We start from the raw sequence: 12,885 nt of genomic DNA on the forward strand, positions 1-12,885 counted from the left end.
TTTCACCAATGCATCCAGCCAGGCTGACGGGCACGACTCTAGGTCTGCTGGCTGGACCAAGGTGGGTCACCTCCATGCAGGGACAGAGCAGCACAGTCCAGCTCCCTGTGGCCAGCTCACCCCCAGGAGGATGAAGAGACAAAGACAGACGGGAAGGGAGTTTTGGAAAAGTCTTCCTCCTGGAAGCCAGGCGAGGGGAGAAGTCATCCCCTCTGACACCATTCAAGGCGGGGACGTAGGAAGCGGAGCGTTGAGCTGGCTTCGTTGAGGGAGCCCACTGATAGCAAGTTTGTGAATTCCACAGTCGGTATGTGGGGTCTGCTCAGCCAGGGGAACCCTGACCAGCCACACCCCTTTCTTTCCTGCACATCTCACCTGCAGGGGTCAGCGGGGGCCGGTTCGGCAAGCACAGACTGAGGCCCCCTGGCCACCCCCAGCCCTGAGCTCCCAGGGTCACCGGCCAAGGAGCAGATTCTCTGTTATTTGCTTTCATATTAGGACCCAAGTAAATCATTCAGCAGCATTCCCACCCCTGCAGCCTGTTCGACTGCGGCAATTAGCTCCGCTTCTGCTGAGATTGCCTCGATCCCAGTGTTCCCTCACCTCTGACCCCATCGAATTTAATTCAGCTCCTTTAATAATTTCTGGGAGTGGAGATTATGTCGGGTGAGCAGGTTCGCTCCTGCAGAAATCAACTTAAATCCTGAAGCTGCGCACTGCATATTCAGGAAGGCTGAGCGCTGAGTTGTTTTGGGTGCAAGCAGGACTGGTAAGCAGGGAGGCTGGGGGAGCAGGCCATGCCCTGCAGGGTGCATGGGGATGGGGGGAGGCTCTCCAGCACCCCTCAGATGAGTGACTTCCTGGGAGGGCTATGGTGCTAGAAACAGCTCCTTCACTGGGTCCCGCAGGGAGCAGAATAGCTGTAAGATTGCATGATGCTCCAAGTTAGACATGCAAGCCCCTCCTTCATTGTTCACGCCTCCCTTTACTCAACAACAATGCATGTTCTAGGCATGGACTGGAAACTGGAGAAAGTAAAGATGGGAAACGTGTGGTCCTTTAGGGGCCCTTTATGGACCTTTAGGGGAAGAGAGACGTGCATGGTAGACAGGTACGAAGGATGAAGCCACTCTGGAGTGTAAGGTCATCCCATAATTTGGGGTCTGGTGTACCTGACCCTGGAGAACCAATCAGGCCTCTGTCTGCAGAACTTGGAAACTCAACATTCCAGTGGCTAGAGCCGTCGGGAGAAGTTACTGAGAGGCCATGCGTTTCTACCTTGTGCCTGAGTTGAGGAGATGCTGGTCTGCAGAGAGGGTGGAGGGGGTGGGAGACAGAGGGACGGAGGGACAGGGAGGGACAGACAGATAGAAAGATGGAGAAACAGAAAGGGAGAGGAAGAGATAGGGGCACAAGGCCAATACTCAGATTAAAGCAGAAGTAAAAGGGGGAGAGTGGCTATTCCCTGTGTTCCCAGAGGTTTCCCAGGTTTTTATTCCAGGCCTCGCTGAGGCTCAGCTACTATCTTGGCCTTGGGGTTCTGTGGGACAGACACCTCCATATTCTTATAAACAGCCCCTCTGTTGACCTAACCTGGCTTGAGTGGGTTCCTGACACTTGCCAACAAAAGCGTTCCTAAGTGTGACAGACAGCTGCAACGCACTGGCCTAGCCGGCACACGGGCAAGAGAGGAGGCTGCGGAGCGCAGGCGAGGGCCGTCTCACTCCAGGTGAAGGAGTCAGGCCAGCTGGGGAAGGCTTCCTAAATCACAGTCACAAAGAAACCATAGCAGGGAAGAATATCGCTAAACAGTCACTGGTCCCAGACACTCTACTCCGTGCTTATCTCTAACTTAGTCTTTGCAGCAAACTAGGAAGCAGGGATGAGGACGACCCTGTTGTTCAGATGGGAAAACTAAGGTTTGGAGAGGCTAAGTCTCTTGCCCCAGAACAGGTAACTCGGAGCTGAGATTTGCCCCCGTCCCCCGCTCTGTTCCGCCACTGGGCCGCACTGCTCCCCTCCCCAGGGCTGCTCACATGGACAAGAACAAGCAGGGCTGAAGGCTGATGCCTTGTGTAGAGGAAACAGTGCACACAATGAAAAGCAGAGAGTTATAGGAGGGCGGGGCGATCAGCTCCATAATTTGCAGGGCCCAGAGCAAAATGAGAATGTGTGCAGCGCTATGTACAGAGCTAAGATCTGGAAACAGCCCAAGTGCCCATCAGTAGGTGAGTGGATCCAAAAGCTGTGGTACATTAACACAACAGAATACTATGCAGCTTACCCTTCGAGACAGCATAGAGGGACCTGGAGAGTATTATGCTAAGCGAAATAAGTCAGTCAGAGAAAGACAAGTACCGTATGATCTCATCTATATGTGGAATCTAATGAACAAAATAAACTGATGGACAAAATAGGCCCAGAGACATGGAAGCATGGAACAGACTGTGGAATCTCAGAGGGAAGAGGGGAGGGGGCGGGCAGAGATTACCAAAGAACTTATATGCATAACCCATGGCCACAGGCATTAATGCAGTAAAGGTCTGGGGGGGGGGTGGGAACTGGGTGGAGGGGAGCAATGGGGGACATCTGTGATACCCTCAACAATAAAGATAAATAAATTTAAAAGAAAAAACAAGCAGAAAGAAAGAAAGAAAGAAAGAAAGAAAGAAAGAAAGAAAGGAAGGAAGGAAGGAAGGAAGGAAGGAAGAAAGAAAGAAAGAAAGAAAGAAAGAAAGAAAGAAAGAAAGAAAGAAAGAAAGAAAGGAAGAAAGAAAGAATATTGGGGCAGCGATGGCAGAGCATTAAACCACATTAAACCAGGCCCTTCTGGATGCCGAGCCCTGTGGCCTGTGCAGGTCACTCGCACACGAAACCGGCCAGGAGTTTGGGCACCACCGCCACCATTTCCTGCCTGGGTCTCAAGAGGGAGTGGAGTGGGCATTGTGGTCCCAGATGAGGGCAGGAAGGGCCTCTTGTGCAAGACTAGAGGTTTGGATTTGACCCTGTAAGGGCTGGGGAGCCAGTGAGGGATTTTGAGAGACCAGCGGTTCCAGCCAAGTTTGTGCTTTACACACAGCAGGTCTCTGTGAGAGGCAGGGAGGCCACCGTTCCTGTAGGTGACCCCAGCAGGGGGTATCTTAACTTGGCCTGCGCCAGGTCTCTTGAATTCCTGAGAGAATCTGGCCGAGAAAGGTCAGAGGCCGAGGTGGGAAATGCTCATTTGGGGGATGCTGACTCCACGCACACAGTATTTCCCTTAAAAGTCTCAGCTGGAGGAAAATATTTAAATAGAAGTCATTAGTGAGCATATTTCTGAAGCCAACGGCGCCTAATAAGTCAAAATTGCTTTCCCTAAAAATGAGACCTATTGAAGGTTTCCAAACCCCCTTTCTGAACTGCTCAATTAGGATGAAAAAAAAAAATAAAAATCCATAACTCTCCTTGGATTGAACTTGCTGAAAGGCAGGCGAGCTTTCTGGTTAGGTACTGTCCAACCACCGTGCTACAAAGCAGCCCTTTAAGGTAATTTATATCTCAGACAGGAGTTCAGAAATGGGTCCTCTTGGAACTAAAAGCATTGTAAGTAAGCTGGGTAGGGCTGCCGGGCCGGCTGCAGCCGCGAGTCATAGGCTAGCCTCCTCATGTCCCTACCCGGGTATGGGACCAGCTCCAACCTGGTCCACGTAGGCCTCACATAGGCCCCACTCATCGTCCTTGAGGGAGATTGAGCCCCAGGGAAGGGCAGGGACCGCTCCAGGTCCCACAGAAGGACAGTGGCTGAGCCAGTTCCAGAGCCCAGCCTCCTAACTGCTCAGTGCTATTAATCTCTCACTGGGTGCTGGGACTGCCCTCTGCCTGAGGGCCAGCAGAGGGCAGTGTGGAGGAGGGACGGACCAGTGCAAGACTCATAAATGCTCTAAGAACCAGAGCTATGATGAAAACAAACACATATAAAAAGTATTTGTGTGTGTGCATGCACACATGTATGTCCATGTGTACATGTATGTATGTACAAATGCATGTATTTGTGTATACATGGGAGTGGTGTGTTGTGGTGCACGTGTATTCAGGTGTATGCACATATTGTACATGTATGTATACACATTCACATGTGTGCATATATATATGTGCATGCATAAAATATGTTGGTGCACACACTCAAGTGTGCATGTATGTGTGTCTGTGTTGAGGTTGGGGGTGCCTAACCCAGCCTAGGGGAGTCAGATACTATAATTCAGGAGCTGAGGTCAAGTCTTGGGCAAGGCTGGCAAAACATGGATGATGAGTTTGGCTGCATCAGACCTTTATTGATGGAGTTTGTACCTAATCTGGTAGGGCCTTGAAGGATCACAAGGAGGTGCGACTTGGCCATATCTGCATTTTATTTTTTTAAATATGTTTTTATTGATTTTAGAGAGAGAGAAGGGAGAGGGAGAGAGAAACGTCAGTTGGCTGCCTCTTGCACGCCCCCTACTGAAGATCAAACCCACAACCTGGGCATGTGTCCTGACCGGAAAGCAAACCTGTGACCTCTCGGTGCCCCGGACAACGCTCAACCAACTGAGGCTCAGCAGCCAGGGCAGACCTGCATTTTAGAAACTGCAAATGCCCACATATAGGATGAGATTATTTTTCTCCAATTTTCCCCCCAGAAAAGATTTCTTCCAAAATTTCTTATGTAACCAACAGGACGCTGTCTAGATTGTTTTGAAGAGCAGGGCTGTTTGGGGAGAGACATGGTAGCCTGAACCCGCCTTGATCAGTCAGTAGAAATAAAAGGAGATAAAGAAATTGAACATAGGTAAACTAATTAATTATTCCTGGGACTGACCCCAGAACTGTTTGGTGTTACTGTAAGCAAATCTTTGCAAGGTTATCTTTAAAAAGCACTGAAAAAGGTGATTTTTTTTTCAGGAGACGGTCATAATGATGGGTAAAGAGGTGCTTGCGGCTGGGTGTGGAGGAGCCAGATCTGTCTTTATAAAGGGTGGTTCTGGGAGGCAGGGGCCAGGCTGGCGATGCAGGGTTCCAGGAGGCTGACTTGGGAGGAGGGAGGCAGGCTGAAGGAGGCAGAGGTGGCACAGGCTCACAGAGGGGGAACTGCAACTTGGGGCAAGGCCTTAGCGTGTCTCAGTGGCTCCTTCAGGGGCAAGGGTGCCTCTGAAGTGCCACATTCACCGGCAGCCACCTCCATCTGCCTGGAAATGCAGGTGACAGACACCTGATGACTGCTGGCACTGCTGTCCCTTCCCATCTCCCTGTTCCTGGGAGCTTGGTCCAAACTGGGTGGAGTCTGGTCAGAGAGCCTGACACATACCTGACTTCTGTCATCTCTCAGGTGGGGAGGGGTCGGGAGGGGCACTGGGCCCACAAACCAGGCCTTGGCTTTGCTGGGATGGTGCTGAAACTGCCTACTCACCTGGGGACTAACTTCAGGGGAAGAGGTGGGCCCAGCTATTTGTCTTAAACTCAGGCCAACATTCTGAGGGTCAAACTCATACATATAGAAACAAAAAGATCCTGCTCCACTCTCCCTGGTTCTGGTTGCCATGGCAACCGCAGGCCTAGAAAGGGTGGTCAGGATGGTCAGGACCCACCACCCCTCTCCCTTCCCCACATCACTGTTTCCACCTATCGGTGCAAAACTTCCAGCGGCTCTCCAGCGCCCAGCTCCAGGATGAAGGCCAAATCCCCTAGGTTTCCTAATACACTTCTAGCCTTGTGCCCCCCACCTGCTTGCCAACCATAGAGAATGGCTCACCTTCCCTGGGCATTCAAGTATGCTTGCTGCCTTAGTCTTGACGGACTTGCATCGCCTCCTCTTGGTTCTGGAATATTCTTCTCCTCCACCCACCCACTCCATCAACCCATATCTTTTTTTTGAAGTGTTCTCCTCAACCTCTATCTCTATTCCTCTAAAATGGATTCCTTGCTCTTCTGAGCTGTTCAGACTGGTGAAATCAGGGTCTGGAGGGCCTACCTGAATTATACAGACACCTCCATGCCCCCAGGTCCCTGACCCACCCCAGCCCTCAGTTTTCCACCCTCCCAGACACCAGGCGCACATCTCTGCCTCACACACAATCCCAGGTGGAGGTGGAGGAAGCATGAGGGAGCTCGTGCACCGTCCATTGCACACATCCTTGCAGAGTCCTGCCCAAGGCAGGCCCTGTCCTCGGTTCTGGGGAAGCAGCATTCATGAACTTGAGCCTGGTCCTGCCTCATGCACATCCATAGTCACATGGTGTCTCTAGCTTCCAAACTTCTCTAGTCTGAGACGTCTAGTGGTTTGAAATGAGCCCAGTGGACATTCTACAGGATACCTGACCAGCACCTCTCAGAACTGTCAAAGTCACGAAGGACAAGGAAAGGTTGAGAAAGTGCCACGGAGCAAAAGGGACTGGAGAGAAGCGACAACTAAAGGCAGTGTGGTAGCCTGGCTTGGATCCTGGAGCAGAAAGGAGACAGTAAAGAAAAAGTTGGTGAGAGCCAAACAAACCTGGAGTTTGGTTAATCGCTATGTGCCAATGCGAGTTTCTCAGCTTTGACAAAGGTGCCCTATGCTATGAGATGTTCACAATGGGGGAAACTGAGGGAGGGGCCCCGGAGAACTCTGCTGTCTTTGCCACTTTACAGTAAATCCAAAATTATTACAAAATCCGTGTACAAAAGTGAACCCATCTCCTTTTTTAAAAAAAATATATATTTTATTGTTTTTTTACAGAGAGGAAGGGAGAGGGATAGAGAGCTAGAAACATCAATGAGAGAGAAGCATCGATCAGCTGCCTCCTGCACACCCCCCACTGGGGATGTGCCCGCAACCAAGGTACATGCCCCTGACCGGAATCGAACCTGGCACCCTTCAGTCCCAGGCCGATGCTCTATCCAGTGAGCCAAACCAGCCAGGGCCACCTCCTCTTTTATCAATGCGATGAGCTTGAGTTGCTCCGCAGCTTAACTCAGAAGACAACTTGCAAGTTCAAGGCCTTTGATAAGTGACTTACAGGGAAGTTCATAAAAATGGAACAAAGATGAGGTGCTTCCTCTGCTACGCACATCTTGTGCCCGCTAGTGACCAGGCAGCGGGAGGAACAGAGCAGGGTTTCTACTCTGCCCCCTCTAGCACCAGGGCTCACTTATCACCCCAGCACCCTCACACCTTCTAGCTGACAACTGGTCCCATAAGCTCTGCATCAAACCCAACCAACTGACTTCTGCACTTGGCCCCACCCCATCACTGTCTTTGTTCAGGTAGGATGGGTGGTGGGTCAGGTAGTCACAAACCCAATCCATCAGACCTTACTCCAGCACCTGCCAATCAGACCCCAGGTAAATCCAGTGAGAGTTATCATCATTACTCCCACCAGCTGGAAGAATCCTCATATTAAATATACACCTCTGCCAGGAACTATGCCCTAGAAAGAAAACACTTTCCCCATTTTGCAGATTGAAAAACTACCGGGAGAAGCCCTAGCCAGTGTTGCTCAGCAGTTAGAGCATCAGCCTATACACTGAAGGGTCTCAGGTTTGATTCCTGGTCAAGGGCACATACCTGGGTTGCGGATTCACTCCCATGCCCTAGTCAGGGTGCATGCAGTACGTGCAGGAGGCAACTAATCCATGTGTGTCTCTTTCTCCCCGCTCCCTCCCTTCCACTGTCTCTAAAAATCAATGGAAAAATTATCCCAGAGTGAGGATTGAAACAAACAAACAAACAAATAAATAAAAATTAAAAGCTACTGGGAGAAATTATTTTATTTGCCCAACTAGAGAAGCAGAAGGGATTGATCCCAAAGCACTCTCATTTCATTCCCTGCCTCACTTAAAGAAAGCCCTTCAACATCAGCAAGACAACATGCCCATTTCGCAGAAAGGCAGACTGAGGCCCAGAAAGGCAGACCAGGACTCAGAAAGGGAAGTTTTGCTTGAGGCTGCACAGCCTGTCCAGGTGGAACCAAAAAGGAGCTCGGGCTTCCTCCTGTTTTCAGCCCAGTGCCCTCTCCACGGCCTCAGAATTCCTGAAACTTCCAGGCACTTCTGGCCCAGGCCTAGGAAGCCTGGCTGCGCCCAGACCAGACCAGTGCTCAGAGGGGCTCCTTTCTTCCCAGGCAGATTCCCGCCCTTCCCGCCCCTCTGGGTGTCGGCAGGCACAGCTCAGCAGGGGGTGCAATTACCATCTGTCGCTGGCTCAGAGGCATATTTAAGTCGCTAGTACTCAAGGAGAGACAAGTAAACAGCAGCCCAGCAAATCGTTGAGCTCAGTCTCGGGTCTGCCTTCACGGAGAGGGCGGCTCACCTTCCCTGGGCATTCCAAGAGTGTCTGCTGCCTTAGTCTTGATGGACTAGCATCATCCCCTCTTGGTCCTGGAATATTCTTCTCCTCCACCCACCCGCTCCATCAACCCATATCTGTTTTGGAAGTGTCTCCTCAGCCTCTACTTCTATTCCTCCAAAGCGGGTTCCTTGCTCTTCTGAGCTGCCCAAATGGGTGAAGCAGGTTTGGAGGGCCTACCTGAATGGTACAGACACCTCCACGTGCACCGATCCCCTCCCCATTCGATCCCAGCCCTCGGTTTTCCAGACACCAGGCGCACATCTCTTCCCCTCCCCCATTGTGAGATGTTGCTTAAGGTTTCGGTCTCTGAACACTGGGTGCCCCGGTGATGGGGTCCTCCGCGGGGGCGAAGGCACCCTGGGAAGGCTACCCCGGAAGGGCCCAGCTCAGCCACCCTGCAGGCCAGGGTGTCCAGAAGCAGCAGCTAAGAGCTACATGTCCAAGGAGGGTGCTTGGATCCAGGTGCTCCTGGGTGTGGGTGGGCACTTCTTCCTCATGCCCGGCCAGGGGGCATGCCGTGCAGTGAGACGCGCACACTCTCCCTCCGGTCTCCCTGATGGCTGGTAGAATCCGAGGGAAGACTATGGTGGCTGGACACAGACAGGGATCAGTCCTCCACTCAAGCAGTCTCTGGATTCTTGGGAAGAAACATGGCGACAATTGGAAGCCTGCTTGGGTTCACATTGCATTGAAAAAAAAAACACACCCATATATTTAATAAATATTTAGTGAGCGTGGCTGTACCCAAGAATTAAGCCTGCCTCTAAGGGTATAGTTGTGAATGGCACAGGAAGGTCCCTGGCTGTGTGGGGGCTGAAATTCTAGCTGTGAGGATCGGGGAGGAAAAGACAGACACTAAACAAATAAAGGCACAAGGTCATGACGGGGTGACGAATTTTCTGAACAGGGGAGGGTGTCATTTGGAGGACAAGAAGGCACCACCCTGGTAGATCAAGAGAGCATTGCACCCGTGGCATTTCTAAACTGTAGCAAAGCCTTGGGAGAAAGCTCTTCATATAATATTTACTAAAATGTGTTGTGTGCTTAACCTGTGACCGTGTGGTACAAACTCAAGAGGCATTTTATTTGAGCCTTTTAGGAACCCAACAGTGGGTATGTTTTCTCTAATTTGCTGATGAAGACGTTGAGGCTCAGAGAAATGATCACTTGCTCAAGGTGAGAGAGAGAGATGGAGCTGGGATTTGACACCCTGCCTGGACTTGTCATCCCCACGCCCATGACAACTCAGCTGCCTTTGACAACATGACACGGAAATGTGGGCTTGACAATTACTAACTTGTTAAGTGACCGAAAGCTTGATGACCAGGTGAGCCCCCTGTGGAGGGAGATCGCTGTGGTGGAGGCACTGGCTTGATCTGCATCCCTGCCATGTCCATTGGTGTCAATGATCAGAATGAGGGCTCAGGCGGCCAGTAACGGTCCAGTCTCCTCTCCAACCACCCCTGACCTTGCACCAGCTGTGTCAAGTTACTGGCAATTCCCTTAATACAATGTGTGTTTCATGCCTTCCTACCTTCACACAGGATGCTTACCTGCCCTGGAATGGCCCCTGCTCCCTATGATGCAGATGATGCCTACTTTTTCTTGAGAGTCAGGTGAAATGTCACCTCCTCCATGAAGCCTTCCCTGAACTTTTCCAAAATGATGTTGCAGATCTTTTGATTTCCGATGCACCATGCACATATATGACACACACAGCGAGTAGTCTTCCCATCAGCCATCACACGCTTCTCTGCAAACAGAGGAACTATTTGAGCAAGTGGTCATGTGCCTGAAGCTGCAAGCATCCTAACAGGAATAGCAGAGCTTCTCTTTTGTGGTATGGTGTCACTTTGGATCTGTTTCTTTGCCCAGTTCTCCACACTGGAAACTCATTGAGGGTTCTGGTCTTCTTTTCAAAGGGTTTCCAATGTTGAACACAAAATTGATGGGTGCCTTGCCCAGTGAATCAATGAAAGGATGGATAGATGGAAGGATGGATGATGGAAGGAGAAACCACCATGTAGCATGAGGCTAGGAGGCAATTTAAATACTTGGGATCCAGTCATTGGGAGCCACAAGAGAGAAGTTGGAGTCAAGAGCCAAACACAGGGAGATGGAATTGAAGTGCCAGGCTTGCCGAGGAGGTAGGAGAGTGCATAACTCAGCAGGACCAGGACATGTGTCAGCACCGTCATGGGACCTCCATAGCCCTGTGATGTTAACATATCTTCCTACAATGGCTTCTGGGATAGAGACAGAGATGATATGCGAATTCACATCACACAGTCCCAGCTACGGAGAGAGAAGAGCTGTGGCAGAGAGTTGTACGGGGGTTGGGAATGATTCCACCGTCAGGTGTAGTCCAGGGCCTCCTGGTACCCTCTTATCTATCTCCATTGACACAGAGGAGGGCTTTGTCCCAACCCTGTAATACTCCTGGACATTTGAATACTGTCAGTGGCCCAAGCAACATGTCCCAGGCCCTTCACAACTACTTCCTGGAGGCTTTTATGCACCTCCTTTCTCAACATCTCTCCCCAGAGTCAGCAGGTGCGCCTTCTTACCTCCCTCCACTCAGAGGCCCCGCGGTGCACCCTTAGAGGGCTTTGCAGAGCAAAGGTATGTGCCCTTGATCAGCCTGCCTCCCTCCTCCCAGGTGCAGTGTGGCATTGCCCACAGAAATGGCACAGATGCCTGGCAGCCCTTTCTCTTCTTTTATTGAGGCAACTCTCCTCCCTTGTGGCAGCCACATCACTCAGCTTGAATCCTCTGTCCCAAATGGTAGCTGCAGGGCAATGCCAGGCCTCCCAGAGGAGCTGGGCTGGAGTTCCCCTGGGGCTTGCTGTGAGCCTGAGGCATTCATTCACCTTCAGGCCTCGGCAGCTTCATCTGTAAAGTGGGCCCACGAAGGCACCCACCACCCATTGTGAGTCTGAAGTGAGGCAGTGGGCGTGAGAAAGCCAGGACCTGCTTCACAGGCATGAGGCAAGTGTAGGGCCCCTGCTCAGAAGGGCTCCACACTGGCATTAATGTTCTGCTCTTATCTCTTGAAATTCTTAATAATTCTTGAATAAGGGGCTCACATTTTCATTTGGCATTGGGCCCTGCAAATTATATAGCAGGTCCTGGAGAGGGCCTTGAACCCTAAATGCACTGTAAAACGTGCAATGGTTATTGTTATTGACAATTATAGCACCACACACATTCACATCCTGTAAGGGATGCCTAAGGGGCTTTTCTGCATGCCAGGAGTGCTGGGGCCCAACAGAATGTGTCTCTTATGCCCGTGCCCCTGCTAGTTCTGGAGCTCACAACGTTCACCTGGAGCGAGCTGACTGCTCTAACTTTGGTGCTTGGTCAGACCAGCAAGTCCCTCTTCGCTCTGGCTGACCCACAGGAAAGCAGGGCTCTGACTGGTCCCCAGGCTAATCCTCTCCCCGCAGCCCAGCACCTGTTGAAAGGCTCCCCTGAGCCTTGGCAAGCAGCTCTGCCCCTAGCGGGAGTCAGAGGCATGAAACTTGCTTTCGGGAAGCCAGGATTAGAGCCACACCACCTGCTCCCACAGCCTCTGCGGTCCTCAGCCTCCCGGAGCATCTCACAGTCAGCCACAGGTGAGGACAGGGCCCACTGAGGCACCTGGGAGGGCAGGGGTGGCACTGTGGCTTGGGGATTGCTGAGGAGCAGGGGTGGGGCGTGGAGGGGAAATCCTTAGGATTGGATCTAACCCTTATTTAAAGAAGGGGTGTGTATAGCCTGTAATTGTATACCTGTGTGTCTATACCAGCACCTGTCCATCTCAGTGTGTGTGTGTGTGTGTGTGTGTGTGTGTGTGTGTGTGTGTGTATGCCTGCCTGTGGGCCATGCCCAGGATGACTCTCTGTATAAGAATGTGTGTCAGTGGACTCGTGTGTGGCTCTGCTTCTGTGGAGGTCTATATCAAGGCCTGGGTCTGTCGCCGGGTTGGTGTGGAGCAGTGGAGCAGCTGGTGGCAGAGCCCTAAGTGTGGGCAAGGAGCTAGTGTCTGCGTATTTGTCTGTGGGGTAGTGATCCTGTGTATGACTATTTCCCACAGTGTGTGTGTATAAGGACGTGGGCATCAGTGTCCAGCTCTGCATGGGACAGTGATCCAAGTGTGTCTGGCTGTGTGTTGGCATCAGAGTGCTACCAACCGTGTGGCAGTGTGCATGTGTGCCTGTCACAGTGTCTCCGGCTGTTTCTGAGTGTGTGGGACAGCGCTCCGTGTGTGAGAGGTCTGTGGAGCAGTGGTTCGGTGTGTTTGTATCAGGCAGTGTGCATCTGCCCTGTGTGTTTGTATCAGAGTGTGGCCACGCGCTCCCCGGTGCGGCGGTGCCCAGTGTGCTTGTGTGTAAGTGTGTCTGGGTGTGAGCGCCATGCATTCTCCTGGTGTGTGTATCACAGCCAGTGGGGCTGTGTGCGCATGTGGGTATGTGTACGGGACTGGGTGTCAGCGTCCTTGCTCGGCACGGGCCCCGCAGTGGTTCGGTCTGGCGGGCCAGGGCAGGTGTGGGCCTCCTCCCCCCCCC

Source organism: Myotis brandtii, unplaced genomic scaffold, assembly GCF_000412655.1.
Source record: "Myotis brandtii unplaced genomic scaffold, ASM41265v1 scaffold1223, whole genome shotgun sequence".
Classification (NCBI taxonomy): domain Eukaryota; kingdom Metazoa; phylum Chordata; class Mammalia; order Chiroptera; family Vespertilionidae; genus Myotis; species Myotis brandtii.